Source organism: Cetorhinus maximus, chromosome 27, assembly GCF_964194155.1.
Source record: "Cetorhinus maximus chromosome 27, sCetMax3.hap1.1, whole genome shotgun sequence".
Taxonomy (NCBI): domain Eukaryota; kingdom Metazoa; phylum Chordata; class Chondrichthyes; order Lamniformes; family Cetorhinidae; genus Cetorhinus; species Cetorhinus maximus.
The window spans coordinates 17104871-17121902 of NC_135905.1; the positions used below are offsets into that span (position 1 = coordinate 17104871).

Consider the following 17032-nt stretch of genomic DNA (forward strand, 5'->3'; position numbering starts at 1 on the left):
ATTTTTAATGACATAATAGAGAAACTTGATCAGGGAAATGCAATTATTGTGATGTATATGGATTTCCAAAAGGTGTTCGATAAAGTGTCACGTCACAGACTGTTAGCAAATTTGAAGCCAATTGTCATGGACAGAATGTATCTGCTGCCTGTAATCAGTATGTATTCTATGGAAAGGGATGTGCCATCTTACCCTTGGAGGTATATTCAAATTAAGTAATTCAGCAGCAAGCCTTTATGAGTTTAAAATAAAACGAGTTTATTTTTACACACCCCAAATTAATGCACCATCACAGACACTGTCTGACACATGTATGTGTACATACATACACGCAAGCACACACACACACACTGGACATAGATAAAGATAATGCACTTTTACAGATTACAGTTACTTCAGTCTCTGATTAATGATTTCCGGCCTCCCATGTGGCAGGACTATGGGCTCTTGAATGAATTCAAAGTTGAAGTGAGGGCCTAGTAAAATGAAGGGATCACAGCAGGTTGTGAGGCTTCCTGCAGTCAATTATCTTGGAGGTTGGTTTTTGGGTGATCTTTGAAACTGGAACAGGTTAAATACTTTAGCTGCTTGATGGCTTGCAGCTAGTTTCAGAGTCTGGTTCTCAGATTGGCTGATGTCTGATGATTCTTAAAAAGTAAAGGTCACACTGCCTTTTTTGAAGTTGCTGTTTCTCCTGTGTTTTTCTGCAGACTGACTTGGTTTCTCTCAGTCTTCAGATAAAACTTGTTAACTGAAGTTGGTTTTGATCACATGACTAATACTGGCAATCATCCAACCAGAATAGTTTGGAAGTCCAAAGCCATCACCTCACAATAGGAAATAAATTGGGACTTTCATACTTGTGGATAACTGGTCTCATCAGCTTTCTTTAGTTAAATGGCAAACCTGGGGACATGGAGTCTTAGAATGCATTGACACTGTGTTTTGGGTAAGCTTTGAAAAATAGGGGGCATGAGTTCCATAAATAACTTTTGTCTTGGTATGTCCATTCCAGGGGGAGGCCCCCACCCATGGTTATTCAATTTGGATCTTTCTGGAAGCTTGATAGCCTGTGTTGAATAAGCAAAGGCCACCTGACTCCTTAGCAGCCATTTTAACAGTTTATCAGTTCACAGGAAGGATGTGAAGGAATTGGAGAGGTTGCAGAAAAGATTTATGAAAATAGTTTTGGGGATGAGAGACTTCAGTTACAAGGATAGATTGTGGAAGGTTGTGCTGTTCTTTCTGGAGAAGAGAAGGTTGAGAGGAGATTTGACAAAGGTGTTTTCAAAATCATGAGGGTTCTGGGCAGGATAGATGGGGAAACTGTTCCCATTGACAGAAGTGTTGAGAACTAGAGGACACTGATTTGAGGTGATTGGCAAAAGGAGCAACAATGACATGAGGAAAAAATGTTTATACGCAGCAAATGGTTGGGGTCTGGAATGTACTAAGCCTGAGAGTGTGGTGGAAGCAGATGAAATCATGGCTTTCAAAAGTGATTTGAATAATTATCTAAAGGGGAAAAATTGCAAGGCTATGGGGGAAAAGGATGGGGCAGTGGGACTAGCTGAGTAGCTCTTATAGAGAGCCAGCACAGACACAAGGGGCCAAATGGCCTCCTTCAGTACTGCAACTATTCAATGATTCTATAAATTCAAGTTGAAGTACTTTACGATCTCAACATATTCAACTACTTGGCTGCCTTTGTCTTATTTGTTTAATCCATCTGTAGATTAAGATAAATCACATGAACATTAATCAGCACAGTTCCTGTTTTTCAGGTGTTTGTTTAAATTGGTAACAATTGATATAGATTGTGTTCCTCAATGATTTTAAGTGGCAAGAGTTGAATGATGTTCAACTTAGTAAATTCAGTCATGATTTTATAACTTATCCAAAAGTTAGACATTATCTCTTTATATGCACTAAATGTTACTTTTGCAAAATGCTTTTGAAATATCTCGTTAATGGAAGTATGTAACATAATTCTCTAACTTTAAAAAATGTGATGTAAAGAACATTTTAAGGAAAAATATATCATAACTTGCAGTGCACCGGAGAGACAACATATAGTATTTCATGCATTCACTTAAGATCTGCAACAACAAAAACGAAGTACAAAAATAGCAATTCCAGTATGTACCAAAATTTTTAATATATAAAAAAAAAGCTTGTAAGGTTCATGACAAATATTCCCTGTGACAGAATGTACGTTTTATCTTATTCTGCCCTTTAGTTTATTTTAATTAATGCCAGTAGGCAGGATTGATTTTCATGTCTGGTTGTTAGGATCTTTGAGAATCCCAAAGGTCGTCTGTACACTGTGCTCTGTCTTTTGCCACCGTGTTGTATGGAAGACATTAGTTATATCTTTCACTGTTGCAGATGGCCTGTGAATAAAGACATCAAGTTAATAGGCAGGATGACAAGCAGCTATAGCGTCTGGTGCTCTGGTAGTATAAATGGCAGGTCAGCACTGATTTCAATACATTAGAGGCCCAGAGTCTTGAGCTTTTGAGGTTCAAAAAAAATTGATGGGAACACATGCTGCCACACCAGCACATGAGTTGAATAAATGAGAAAATAACAAGATGTATTTACAATATGTTTAATCCCAATTTTTTTTACAAAGTTACAGCTACCTACACAATGCAGAAGCAAACATTTTAATGGTACTTTGTTATTTTCCAAATTCATGTTTATTTTTGAAAACTGATTGCTGTCACAATAAATGCTGCTTGATAAAATGCGCAGGAATAGACATCCCTGCCATGATGCAATCTTTGTGATCTTAATTTCTTCCTTTTCTGGCAGGAATTATTTTGACTTCATTCCTGGCTCTTGAGAAAGTTTTTCAGTAGCGTAACCTTGCTTTATCTGGACATTTTGCTCCCTTATAAAAATCCATTCACTAATAAAGCCTGTTTTTAATTGGTGCAGTTGCCTAAGGTGACTGAGCATTATCTCTCCAATCACCTAATAAAGGAGCAATGTGTGTGGCAGACAGTATGGAGATAACAATCATATGCAAGTGTTTATATGTTTCACTTTGCACTCTTTCCACTGCAGTTGCTGAGGATAATTTGCCTGGATAAAGCACAATCTGCCACCCACATGTAACAGTTCTCCATACTGTTGATTTTTTTTCCCCTTTGATCTAGTAATCTGTTATTTGTCGAATAAAATAGAAGTCTAAACTTGTTAAAAAATTGTGCTGGCAATTATATACAAAAGCAAAGTGCAGATCCTCATAAAAGGCTATTGATTTTAAACGTTGGCTCGGTTTTTCTCACCACAGATGCTGCTGGACCGGTTGAGTATTGCCAGCATTTTCTGGTAACTGTATAGTTGTACTGTGGTGATGTTGCAAGGACGAGATCAATAATTTTTTTTTCCATAATGGAGATATAAAATTCTTTCCCATTTTATGGTTAAAGAAGGAAGCATTTTCCCAGTTGTCCATTGATTATCTTAGTGGCAATATTTTAAATCTATGCAACAACATCAACAAAATGCATTTTTGCAGCACCTCTAAATGTAGGAAAACATCCCAAGGTACTTCACAGAGATGTAATCAGACAAAAATGGACACCAAGCTTCAAAAAAAGATGTTATGAAGGGTGGCCTTCCTCTTTATTTTTTCATGGGGTGTGAGCATTGCTGGCAAGACCAGCATTTGTTGCTCACCCCTAATTGCCCTTGAGAAGGTAGTGGTGAGCTGCCCTCTTGAACCGCTGCAGTCCATCTGTGGTGTAGATACACCTACAGCATTGGAAGGAGTTCCAGGATTTTAACTCCGTTTCAGTGAAGAAACAACAATAGAGTTCCAAGTCAGAATGGTGTATGCCCTGGAGGGAATCCCGCAGGTGGTGTTGTTTCCATGCTGCCCTTGTCCTTCTAAGTGGTAGAGGTCACGGGCTTGGAAGGTGCTGTCAATGAAGGCTTGTTGAGTTGCTGCAGTGCATCTTTTAGATGATGCACACGAGCTGCTGGCACTGTGCGTCGATGGTGGAGGGAGTGAATGTTGAAGGTGGTGGATGGGGGTTGCTTTATCCTGGATGGTGTTGAACTTCTGGAGTGTTGTTGGAACTGCACCCATCCAGGCAAGTGGAGAGGATTCATCACACTCTTGACTTGCATCTTGTAGATGGTGGACCAGTTTTGGGGAATTAGGAGGTGAGTTACTCGCCACAAAATTCCCAGCCTCTGAACTGCTCTTGCAGCTGCAGTATTTTTATGGTTGACCGGTGGCTCTGGTCAATGGTTAACTCCCATGATGTTGATGCTAGGGGATTAGCAATCGTAATATCATTGAATGTCAAGGGGAGAAGGTTAGATTCTTTTAATAGAGATGGCCATTGTCAGGCTCTTGTGTGGCCACTGACCTCTTTCACCATATAGTTCCATGATTCTCTGATCTTATACTTTAATTATTGCAATCCCTAAGCCTTTGTAATAGGCTAGAAATGTTCCAAATCATTTAAAATGAATTACTTTAAAGTTCAACTATAGTTTTGTAGGTAAATATTGAGCAGCACCCCGGGAATAGCAATTAATTAATTTTTTTGTGATGCTAATGGTTAATGGAGAGAGGAAACCAGGAAAATACTGCACTTGAGATAGAATAATGGAATCTCTTGATGTCAGATAAACAGGCCAGGGACCACAGTTTAACATGCAACTCTGAGGGCTGCACTTCTGACTATGCAGAATCCCCTCAGTACAGCACAGGACTGTTAAATCGCGGAATTTAGCTCGAATCCATAAGCTTGTGACTCAGTATAAGGTGCTAGCAACTGAGCCCAGCTAATGAACTAATTTATGGTTTAGGTGGCCTGTGTTCAGCTGCTTGGATTTAACATTCAATGTATGTTTGTCCTGCTCAGGTAACAAGGGCCTGAATTTTTACCACGTTGAGCGGGCTCGGTGGGCAGGGGCGATCATGGAGCCACCCGCGATCGGCTCTGCGCCGCCATTTTACGCGGGCAGGCCAATTAAGGCCCACCCAGCGCAAGATGCAAGCAGTAGCGCTCAGTGCTACCTGTGCAGGTGGTGGGAGGAGGGAGAGTCGGGGCCAGCGCTCTTCCGCGCATGCACGCAAAAGAGCTCTTCCCTGAGGCACGGAGCTGGCATGGAATAAAAATTTAATTAAACATGTCCCCTCATGTGACTGTGTCCAATGAGATGGGACATGTTTTTATATTTCAGAAATTTAAAAAATTTAATCCATAAAAGCTTTAGGAAACCTCATCCCGCTTGTGGATGAGGTTTCCTAAAAAATGTAAAGGCCGCTTGGCCTTTTCGCCTGCCTGCCGATTGTAAGGTTGGGTGGGCAGCGTAAAGTTGACCTTAATTACTTCCTTAATGGCCTTAATAGGCCTTTAAAATATTGGCGGGTGCACAGCTGACTCTGTTGTGTGCCTGCAGAACTAAACATCGTGAGACAACATGATGACCTCGGGACGCACGCCCGATATCATCGCGCGTCATTTTACGCGCCGGCATGTTGGGCCCACCCCCGCACGCTGACTGAAAAATCCTGGCCAAGAAGCTTTGACAAGTTCTGTTAATTACACACTTTTTCACACTTCATACACGTCACACAGCAGTTTTGCAATCTCTCAGTTAGTACTTTAGGGCACTATAATGTTTCCTCCGTATAATGTCCAACATGTAATATGGAGTCATAATTCTAAACATGCATAATAGTACATAATTAATATTTGGAGTTGAAATAACATGGTGATTTCAACCCTTCTCACAAAAGATGAACAGAATGAGGTGAGGCAGACCTCAAATTGCAAAAACAGGAACACTTTCCCATTGTTCCATTGAAGCTAAACTTTAAGAACTGAAATTTATGCCATCCAAAAACAATTCTACATAGATGTATATGATTTTTTATTTACAATGACAGTTCATCTACTATTAAGAAATTTATAGCTCACTGTCATTCCTCAAGTATATTCTTGAAATAAGATGGCAATGCCGAATGCAACATTATATATGCTGTATTCATTACTGTCGACTTGAAAGTTTTGTATCCTATGTAAATTGGTAAGTTCTGTCAAATGATAAAACATGCAGGGAAACAATTTCTATTATTAGAAGGAGAAGGGCTTAATATTTCTGAAATTTTTCAGTGTTATACTCAAATATCAAGAAATATATGTTTGACTCAATTTAATTCATTCATATTTGAACAATTACCCACTTACTAAATAATTTATTGTCAGTGACTATTGACTGGGGCTAGCTCAGGAGATTTGTTAGATCCTTTGCAGGAACTTCTGTATAATTGACCCATCCCTACACATGATGTAGAAAAGGTGCTACAATGCTCCAGACCTGCAACATACAACTACCAGAGGACTCCAGAAATGTGTGTGTGAGAGAGGATTCTGAGTGTAAGAGAGATGGTGATGGTGACAGATGGAGGTAGAGTTGTGTGTGAGAAAAATATTATTTTTGAGAGATTATTTGTGGAAAACTATGACACTGTTCACAACCTATTTTTAGTCTTAACCCATGTGAAATGCTATTTTGAGGCATATTTGTGGAAAAGTATGACAGGCTATTCACACACTCATGATGGCCTGATATACCCACACCCTCTCACTTGCAGACCTCTCACCATCTCGCTCACAATCCTCTCAGCATCACTCTCAATCTTCCCTCCATCTATCTCACACTCATCATTTCTCTCACACTTGCAATCTTCTCACCGTGTCTCTCACACCCGCAATACAGTTACCATTTCTCTCACACACACCACCACCTTCACTCTCATCCTCTCACGATCTCTCATGGTCTCTTTCTCGCTCACTGTCCCTTTCTCGCTCACCATCTCTCTCACTCACTCTCACTTTCTCACTCACTGACTCCTGATCCGCTCACTGTCTCTGTCACACACTCAGTTGGAGAGAGTGGTAGCTCTAGAAATTGAAAAGGAATGATAGCAAGACCAGCAGCTGATTGGAAAGAACAAGAACCTAAGGACACAGGGATTGAAAATTGATGTCACAGGACAGCAGGTAGATGATTGGATGGTGAGTCTTATAGTTTTACAGTTTTTTTCCCCTAAGCTAGGAAACTAACTGGGTATTACTTTATCTTAAAAATTAGTAATTTAAACTAGATAAACCAATTAATTATTAAAAACAAAAGAACTGATTCAATTTAAAAAGCTGATAAGATAAACAAATATTAGATAGGCATAGGTTTTGTGCCACAACTGCAGCATGTGGGAGTTTGTGAAGAGCATTGAGATTCCCGACTATCATAATCTGTGCTAAGTGTCTGCAGTTTAAGGAAATTTGACTCAGAGTTGTTGAGCTAGAGCTGAGCTGCAGACATTGCAGGGTATTGGGGAGGGGAGGGTTTGCCTGGACAATTACTTCCAGGACACAGTCACACCCTTTAGGTTAAGTAGAACTTTAGAGTTGGTCAGTGGTCAGGGACAGGAGGATATGACTGAAGGTATAGGAATTCAGCATGTAGTGATGAAGGAACTTCGGCCCTTGACTTTGACCAACAGGTATGAGGTACCTGCTACCATTGTGGATGAGAACAGGGATTTCAAGGTGAATAGGCAAACTGAACATAGTACTATGGTGTAGCAGGACATTCAAGTGGGGGAAGTGAAAAACAATGTGATGAGGACAGTATAGTAAAGGGGATAAATAGATATTGTTCTCTGCAGGCACAACCTGGAGTTCTGAATATAATGTAGCCTACCCAGTGCCAGGGGTAAGGACATTGCCTCATAACTGGAGAAGAACTTGGAGTGGAAGGGGGAGGATCCAGTTGTGTGGCCCATATAGAAAGTAAAAATATAGGTAAAACTAGGAAGGATGTCCTGCTGAGAGAGTTTGAGGAGTTAGGATCCAAATTAAAATGCAGGACCTTAAAGGTTCTCTAGACTGTTTTCTAAACCACATGCCAATTGGCATAGGGGCAAGCAGATTGCAGAATAAAATATATGGCTCAAAAAGTCATGTGTGAAAAAGGGGTTTTGATTCATTGGGTACTGACACCGTTCCATTGGGATGGGCCCTATATACTAATTTTGAAAGTGACATATTCAGGTCCAAAACATGAATCTTAAAGTTACACAAAGCCAATTACATAGGTGTTTGGGGAGTGCTGCATAAGCTTAACTTGGTACATAAATTAAAAGGTACAGCAGCAAATGAACAGTGGGAAACATTTAAAGAAATGATTCAAAATTTTCAACAAGAATGCATTCCATTAAAAAAGAAAAACTCAGCAGGAAAGATTAATCTATGGCTTGTTAGGGATGTTCAGGATAATATTAGATTAAAAGAAGAGGCTTATAGTGTTGTAGTGAATAGTGGTAAGCATGAGGATTAGGGCAACTTTAGAAACCAGCAATGGGCAACCAAAAAGGAAAAATTAGAATGAGACAGGAATATAAAAACAGATTGTAAGAGCTTTTGCAAGTATATAAAAAGGAGAAAGTTAGCGAAAGTAAATGTTGGTCTCTTAGAGGCAGAGACAGGAGAAATTATCATGCAGAATGACAAAATGACAGAGACGTTTGCAAATATTTTGGGTCTCTCTTCACAGTAGAAAGCACAAATTGCATATCAGAAATAGTGTGTTATCATGGGGCTTCTAAGTTTGAGGAGCACAAAGTAATTGGAGAAGCTTAAAGGACTGACAACCAACAAATCCCCAGGACTTGATAATCTATATCCTAGGATTTGAAAAGAGGTAGCTGCAGAGTTTTGATTTTCCAAAATTCCCCAGATTCTAGAACAGTCCCAAAGGATTGAAAGTTAGAAAATGTAAAAAAGGGAGAATGAAAACAGGGAACTGCCTAGCCTGACATCATCATTGGGGAAAATGCTGGAATCTATTATTAAGGAAGTCTTAGCAATGCCCTTAGCAAATCATAGAATGATTAGACAGGATCAACATGGTTTACAAAAGTGAAATCATGTTTGACAAATTTGTTCAAGGGCAGAATTTTCTGGCTGGCGGGCGGGTGGAGCGATCGGGCCTGCGGCACCAGTTTACGTGGGCGGGCCAATTAAGGCCTGCTCAGTGTGAATCACAGCTCCCGAGGACAGCGGAAGTGGGCAGGCGGCAGCGGGACTGCTATGACCGCTGGGTCCAATGGCGACCCGGCGGCCTGTTTAAAAAATGCTGCTGCAGCCTTTCAAAGGCTGTCAAACATGGCTACTGGAAGGGTTCCCCAGACTGCTGCTGGTGAGCAGGCCAGGCAGGAGGGTAGGGCAGGGGGGCACAGTGCCCCTCGTTTTTTGGACGATTGCCTTGCTGCCCTCCTCGAGGAGGTGGCAGCACAGCGGGAGGTCCTCGTATCCCAGGACGGGAGGAGGAGGTTCCACCCCAACCCCCACATGACCAAACGTGCCTGGGAGGAGGTGGCGGAGATAGTGAGCTCCCACGATGTGGTACGATGCGTGTGGGTCCAGTGCCGCAAGCACTTCAGCAACCTCTTGTGCTCGGGAAGGGTGAGTACCATGTTGGCATTGGTCACTTAACCCAGAAGGTAGGCTTTCCCCCCTGGCGCCAACACCCCCCCCTTCCCCTCCGCAAGTCTGAGTTTAGTGACTGCATTGACCCATTGACGGCATGTGTCCTTCGCTGGGTAGAGTCATAGAGGTCTACAGCACAGAAAAAGGCCCTTCGGCCTATCGAGTCTGTGCTGGTCAAACAAGTACCTAACTATTCTAATCCCATTTTCCAGCACTAGGCCCATAGCCTTGTATGCCATGACATTGCAAGTGCACATCCAAATACTTCTTAAATGCTATGAGGGTTTCTGCCTCTACCACCCTTTCAGGCAGTGAGTTCCAGATTCCCACCACCCTCTGGGTGAAAAAATACCACCTCACATCCCCTCTAAACCTCCAGCCCCTTACCTTAAATCTATGCCCACTGGTTATTGATCCCTCCACCAAGGGGAAAAGTTCCTTCCTGTCTACCCTATCTATGCCCTTCATAATTTTATACACCTCAATCATGTCCTCCCCAATCTCCTCTGCTCCAGGGAAAATAACCCCAGTCTATCCAATCTCTCCTCATAACTAAAACTCTCCAGCCCAGGCAACATCCTGGTAAATCTCCTCTGCACTCTCTCTAGTGCAATCACATCCTTCCTATAATGTGCATTCCAGAAATGCACGCAATATTCTAGCTGTGGCCTAACCAGCATTTTATACAATTCCAGCATAACCTCCCTGGTCTTATATTTTATGCCTCGGCTAATAAAGGCAAGTATCCCGTATGCCTTCTTAACCACCTTATCTACCTGTCCCGCTACCTTACGGGACCGGTGGACATGTACGCCAAGGTCCCTCTGATCCTTTGTACTTCCCGGGGTCCTATCATTTATCGTGTATTCCTGTGCCTTGTTTGTCCTGCCCAAGTGCATCACCTCACACTTATCTGGATTAAATTCCATTTACCACTGATCAGCCCATCTGACCAGCCCGTCTATATCCTCCTGTAATCTAAGTCTCTCCTCCTCACGATTTACCACCAATTTTCATGTCATCCGCGAACTTACTGATCAACCCTCCTACATTCAAGTCTAAATTGTTTATATATACCACAAACAGCAAGGAACCCAACACTATCGCTGTGGAACCCCACTGGACACAGTGGGCCAGCAGATATTGCCGATGCCTAGGTCACCCTAAGAGGGTGGTGATGAGATGGGTTCTGCACCTGCAGCATGTGGTACAGTGAGATCCACATTACTGTTTTGGGGGCAACCTGGAGGAGCTGCACCTGGGCGCAGTGCTGGAACTCCAGGACATGTCAAAGTCAGGGTGATGACATGCTGGGAGGGGAGCTTCAAGGTGGCGTGGCACTGATTGATCTGCTTCCACATGCTCCCAAAGGTGGCTTCCCTGGAGGCTGAATGTGCACTCCTGGCCTCCACCTGCTTCTGGCCCTCCCTTCCTCCTCCGAGAAGATGCTTCCAGTGGAGAGTCCAACTCCCATTCCCAGGCCAAGGGAAGGCTTCCTGAAACATGCAGGCCCAAAAATGATTTTTTACTGCAGAGTACTGACCTGAAGGTTGTGAGTCCTGTCCAAGCAGCTGGTATGCTTTTTGAAGTATTGCAGCTCACACAGGCAAGTATCAGTAACTTTGAAAATAAATACTTGACTGAGCACATTCGCAACCCCACTGACCCCTCTTATCCCGCCTGTGGATGAGGTTTATACAAATGTGTCCTGCCCGCCTCCTGTTGCACCCATCCGTCCAAAGATCTTGTGGGTGCCGAAAAATCGCTGTTAATTGGCACCTCAAGGACCTTAAGTGGCCCATTAATTAATGGCGGGCGTGCATCGGAGATCATTGCATGCCCACCCAATGAAATATCGCGATGGCGTGCGGCGATGTGGGGACTCTTGTACCTCATCACTGCACGTCATTTTATACGTCGGCATGCAGGTCCCCACCCCCCACGCCAACGGGAAAATCCTGCCCCAAGTTTTTGATAATGTAGCTAGCAAAATAAATAAAGGGGAGCCAGTAGATGTAGTATACTTGCATTTCCAAAAGGCATTTGATAAGGGCTCATGAGTTGGGGCTAACATATTAGCATTAATGGAGGATTGGTTAACAGACAGGAAGCAGAGAGTAGGGATAAAGAGGGCATTTTCAGATTGGCAGGCTGCAAGGATCAGTGCTGGAGCCTCAGCTGTTTACAATCTGTATTAATGACTTAGGCAAAAGATCAAGAGTAACTTATCCAAGTTTGCTGACGATACAAAGCTAGGTGGGACACAGAGAGGATGCAGATATATAGATAAGGTAAATGAGTGGGCAACAAGGTGGAGTGCAATGTGGGAAAGTGTGAATAAGTGTGAAAGTAAGAATAGAAAAGCAGATTATTTTTTAAGAAGTATGAAACTTTTAAATGTTGATATTCAGAGAAACTTGGATGTACTTGTACAAGGAAAACAGAAAGTTGGCATGCAGGTACAGTAAGCAATTGGAAAAGCGAGTGGCATGTTGACCTTTATTGCAAGGGGATTGGAGTACAAGAATGAGGAAGTCTTGCAACAATTATATGGGGCTTTGGTGAGACTGTACCTAGAATACTTGGCAGTTTTGGCCTCCATATCTAAGGAAGAATATCCTTGCCTTGGATGCTGTACAGCAAAGAATCACTAAGTTGGTTCCTAGATGAGAGAGGTGTCCTACAATGAGATACTGAGTAAACTGGACCTATACACTCAAGTTTAGAAGAATGAGAAATGATCTCGCTGAAACATACAAGGTTCTGAAGGGTAAAAACAAAAAGCTAAAAGCTACTGCGGATGCTGGAAATCCAAAACAAAATAAAAACAGAATTACCTGGAAAAACTCAGCAAGTCTGGCAGCATCGGCGGAGAAGAAATCAGTCAACGTTTCGAGCCCTCATGGCCCTTCAGCAGAACTGAAGCATAGTTTCAACAAGGGAGAAATATAAATTGGTTTAAGGTGGGTGGGGGGGCTTGACACTGAGGATGTTTCCCCTACCTAGGGAATCTAGAATATGGGGGCACAGCCTCAGGATAAGGGCTTAATCATTTAGGGCTGAGATGAGAAATTGCATCACTCAGGGTTGTGAGCCTTTGAAATTTTTGATCCCAGAGGGTATGAATACTCCACCATTGAGTATATTCAAGGCTGGGTTGGCTAGATTTTTGATCTCTCAGAATCAAGGGAGATGGGGAGTGAGTGAGAAAGTGGAATTGAGGTAGAAGATCAGCCATGGTCATATTGAATGACAGAGCAGGCTTGAGGGGCCATGTGATTTCCTCTTACTCCTAGTTATGTTCTCCATCTCTCTCCCACTCTCAGTCCTCTTACCATCTCTCTCTAAGGTAGATAATTTCAATGTACACTACTTCCAAATTTAAATATTTGATTACAGTTATGTCCATATACAAAGCTTGCAGATCGGCCCCTATATGTGTTCCTTAGAGTTAATCTGGAGAGCAAAATTTGCCATTAGTTGATCATGAAGCAACATTAATAGAAGCTATGGAGCTTTTCATGGCTCATAGCATTCTAATCTCACAGTTTGAGGAAGATGTATGAATGAATGATGGGTGACTGCAGTTAAAGGGTAAGCTCGATGGAAAATATATGCACTCACATTTTCTATATAAACACACATAAATATGCATATATTTATATATAATTATATACACACACACATACACTTTGTGTATTAATCAATGGCAAGTGTTATAGATAGCTATATATAAACTGTCATTTTTGTCAAAAGTATTAGCCTCAAATCCAAGCTGGTAAAACAGTTCTAGCGATGGAGCAGGATGTTTTTCTTGATTTTAAATGGCAGGATGATTGATATTATACAATGCTGAAACCTGCTGTGTGGATAATGGCATGAATTAATGTTGCTGAAGAAATTATGAAATCTGTTGGTAGAGCAACGGCAACAACTTGCATTTATATAGCACCTTTAACATAGCAAAACCTTTTTTTATTCATTCATGGCATGAGGACATCACTGGCAAGACCAACATTTATTGCCCATCTCTAATTGCCCCTGAGAAGGTGGTGGTGATGCTTCGTAGGAACGTAATCATCTCATCAAATAAAATGACACTGAGCCAAAAAGATGATACTGCGACAGATGACGAAAAGCTTGGTCAGTGTGATGTGTTTTAAGGCATATCTTAAAGGAGGAGAAGAGAGTTGGAGAGGCTTGGCAGCCTAATATCTATTGTTTATACATTCTATGTAGTGCTTTACCTGTGGGAAGGAAAAAAAAAAGTTGTGATTTCAACGTTTATAAGCTATGGGAGGAAGACAGTTTGCACATTGCACTTGTTAATCTATTCTCTTTGGTAATGTTCAAGTGTCAAGCTTTCTTTATCATCATGGGAATGGGGCTGTAATTACAGTGAAAGCATAAATCATTTTTGGATGCCTGTTAGAAAAAGTATAATTGCAATGAAGTTTAGTCTTTTAAGTTAACTAGTACAACACATGATGTTTAATTAATCCTGCAGCAGCTGTGTCAGGCATGCAAGATGTCTGATAATCAGTGGTTTCATTTTAAAGTGATTATACTTTTTTCCTTCATTATGGTGGAGATGAAAAATGCACATCTTCAAAACAACTTGTTTTCGTTTTAGGCCTTTGACACAAAAGGCATAGATGCTTCTTCTTCTTGTGGTGGCCCATTGATTAGTTAGACCCTTCCTGATCCTGACACTTTAAAAGCTCAGTTGATCTGTCAGCTTGCACAGCAACATTATTCCCCTCCACCCAATCTAATTACACTGAACAAGTGACAAAGGTAGAGACCAGTCTATCCTCAATGTCAGTCTGGCACAACGTAAATTAGTTTGCTTCAGGTTTGTGTATTGGAAAAAGCAAATGAGGATTTGAACATATAAAGACATGGCACAAAGCCAGATTGAGGGGAGGGTGGTGGGGGATGATGGTGGGACTGGTGTCAGGGAGGCTGGGAATGATCTTCAGTTGGTAATTGGAGCAGTTTTACTATGTGTGAGCTTAGCCTCTGTATAGCTTGGCCAAAGCCTGTGGTAAATTGAGGGGATCTGCTGACATTGAAGAGTGTTTGAAGTTGGCTATATCTAAAGGAACAAAGGTCTCCTCAGCTCTTTCCCACCTTCCACACAGCAGGCAACGGATGATCTCCAAAGCAGTTCTTCTTCCGTGACTGGAATGATGGTTTATTCCTGTGGGACTGCAACTCTCAATATCCAAGAGATACAATTCTGGGAAAGCATAGGTATCTTCAGATAAACAACTTCCAAATTAAAAGAATCTTAAGTAAAGCTCAGCTGCTGTTTGTTCAATGGCAATGCTTTTATTTCTTGCTTCTCACCTGAATGGAAAATGCCAGCAGGGGCCACAACAGTTACCTTCCGACATGCTGAAAATGATTGATGAGCTGCCTCAGGCACTGGAGTATACTTTTTCAACCACTCATAATTTATACATCTTATCTCTGTCAGAACAAAAGACTAGATGGTGCTCATAGACTCGGTGGCTGTTTGGGTTATGGAGTTCGGTACAAACTGATAATTTTGATATCCGTCTGCTCACTCCCTCATCAGGCCTCGCCAGTTTGTCTCTGTTCCTGGACTGTATAAACTAAAGTTCTGATTAAAGCAGTTGGCAGCTGGTTCTGGGAAGTGCAGGCTGTGTGGCAACTCTACATGACACAAGGTGCTTTTTCTTACAGCGGCACATAAATGAAATAAAGGATAATGCACATACCTGTCACTATAGTACAAGGGAATAATCTATCTGAGGATTTGAGATGATGTCATCAATTGTGCAACGATTTATAAATCCAATCATCTGACCCCAAGATTTGATTATCTCCATAAATTCACTCAAACGCACCTTCTCATTTGCCATCTATATCTCTGCGAGCAAATTTTTGTTTAAAAATGTCTTGTTTACTTTAACAGTAATCTGTTTCTTTTTGTGGAGGTATTACAATGCTGATTTCTGGTCTATGTTGGGTTAACTAATCTCATTTTGGGTGCAACAAAGGCAACAAAACTTATAAACTTAAACTTTGAATTGGAATTCAAAAACAGCCTTGCTGCGAAGGAGAAAACATCAACCAGGCGATTTGCTATTGATTTACTGAAGTGACTGACCCCTGCTGAAAAGTTTGTGTAGATATCAGTGAGGACAGTAAAGGCCTTGATGGTGATAACCACCATCACCACCGCCCCATCCCACTCCCTCCATGGTTGAACAGATTGCCAACAATCTGCATTCAAATCATATATGAAATGGTACCTGGCTGAAACAGCTTTCCCTTGAGGAACTGTGCACCCAACATGATATTGCCCCTCGAGAAAAAAAATGCTTTTGAAAAGTCAAATTAGTGATTTGCTTTAGGACACAGGATATACGCCTGTTATGATCTATGGTTTGAGTGTATATATGGATTCTACTACCTGCAGTGTTAGTTGATCTCTTTGCTTCCACCCATTTATAGATTACAGACAAATTTACTATCTTTTCATAAATCTTAGTTCTCTGTAGGAGATCACAAGTGGGAACTGGCTAACCACAATAGTATTCCTTTCCTGTTTTGAATTGAGTCTTCAACTTGAGCGCTTGAACACTGATCCACAATGCATGCATGTTGTTCAAAAGTTTTTCCAGATAAGTCAACCTTCTGTTCCACACAGCGAGCAGTAGTATCCCAAAATATAAAAAGCTCAATAACTATTTTCAGTTCTCATTATTTAATGCTGCATTGGTTGGTCAGCTCTATTTGTGATTAATGTAATTCATATCTAATTGTTTAATCATGTAACTTAACTTTTGTTCCAAATTCATAGGTTTTTAAAAAATTGTTAATATCTTTGTTCCAATCCCAGAGAGGTGTGTAAGAAAATACTTGTGTCTGTTTGCTGGGCAGATTTAAATTACATCTCTGATTATTGAGCGCCAACTTGTTGCCTCTCATCCTTAAAAACAATGATCAAATTTAAATCTGGTGAATTTCTTTAAAGAAAAATGTTCCTTCTGTGAAATGTTCACTTATATTTAAATTGGGAAGTAACTGATATAATTCTTACCACTTTTCATGCATCCTCAACTAACTAAGACCTGAAGTGTGGAGCAAATGGTTTCTTCTATTGAAACTTACTAGATTGGAATTCAAAGCTGTCTTGCTGGCTTTTCAAACTTTCCATCCAACTATACAGACCCCTATAGAAAGTCACAGGACTTATAGCTTTATGAGTAAACAGAATGGCTCCTGATCTTTGGAAAGGATATGTTAAGAACTGATGCAGAAGCCAAAGCGTTTCATTCACAGTCCAATACAGGAAAACATATATTGTGACAAAACTCTTGAATGGGATGATGCACTCCCATTAATGGGCTCTTGGTTTTAAACAGTAAATCAATTGTCCAAAGGTTAAGTTATACAGTGGTGACCCCCTGTTCGTACAGGAGATTATCAGCATTTCAAGCCTTCGGCTCCTGTAGCAGGGACATCTAGCT

The 17032-nt window shown here is 41.3% G+C and overlaps 1 protein-coding gene and 1 long non-coding RNA gene across 2 annotated transcripts in view; one reads left to right on the forward strand and one right to left on the reverse strand.

The window, feature by feature from the left end:
• lrmda (leucine rich melanocyte differentiation associated) overlaps positions 1–17032 on the forward strand; it is a 1010599-nt gene that overhangs the window by 734109 nt on the left and 259458 nt on the right. The window lies entirely within an intron of this gene.
• The window catches only part of LOC144668617 (uncharacterized), a 65878-nt gene continuing 50994 nt past the window's right edge, over positions 2149–17032 (reverse strand). Inside the window, exon 3 of the long non-coding RNA XR_013573524.1 lies at positions 2149–2393. This is a non-coding gene — a long non-coding RNA (uncharacterized LOC144668617). The remainder of the gene's footprint in view (positions 2394–17032) is intronic.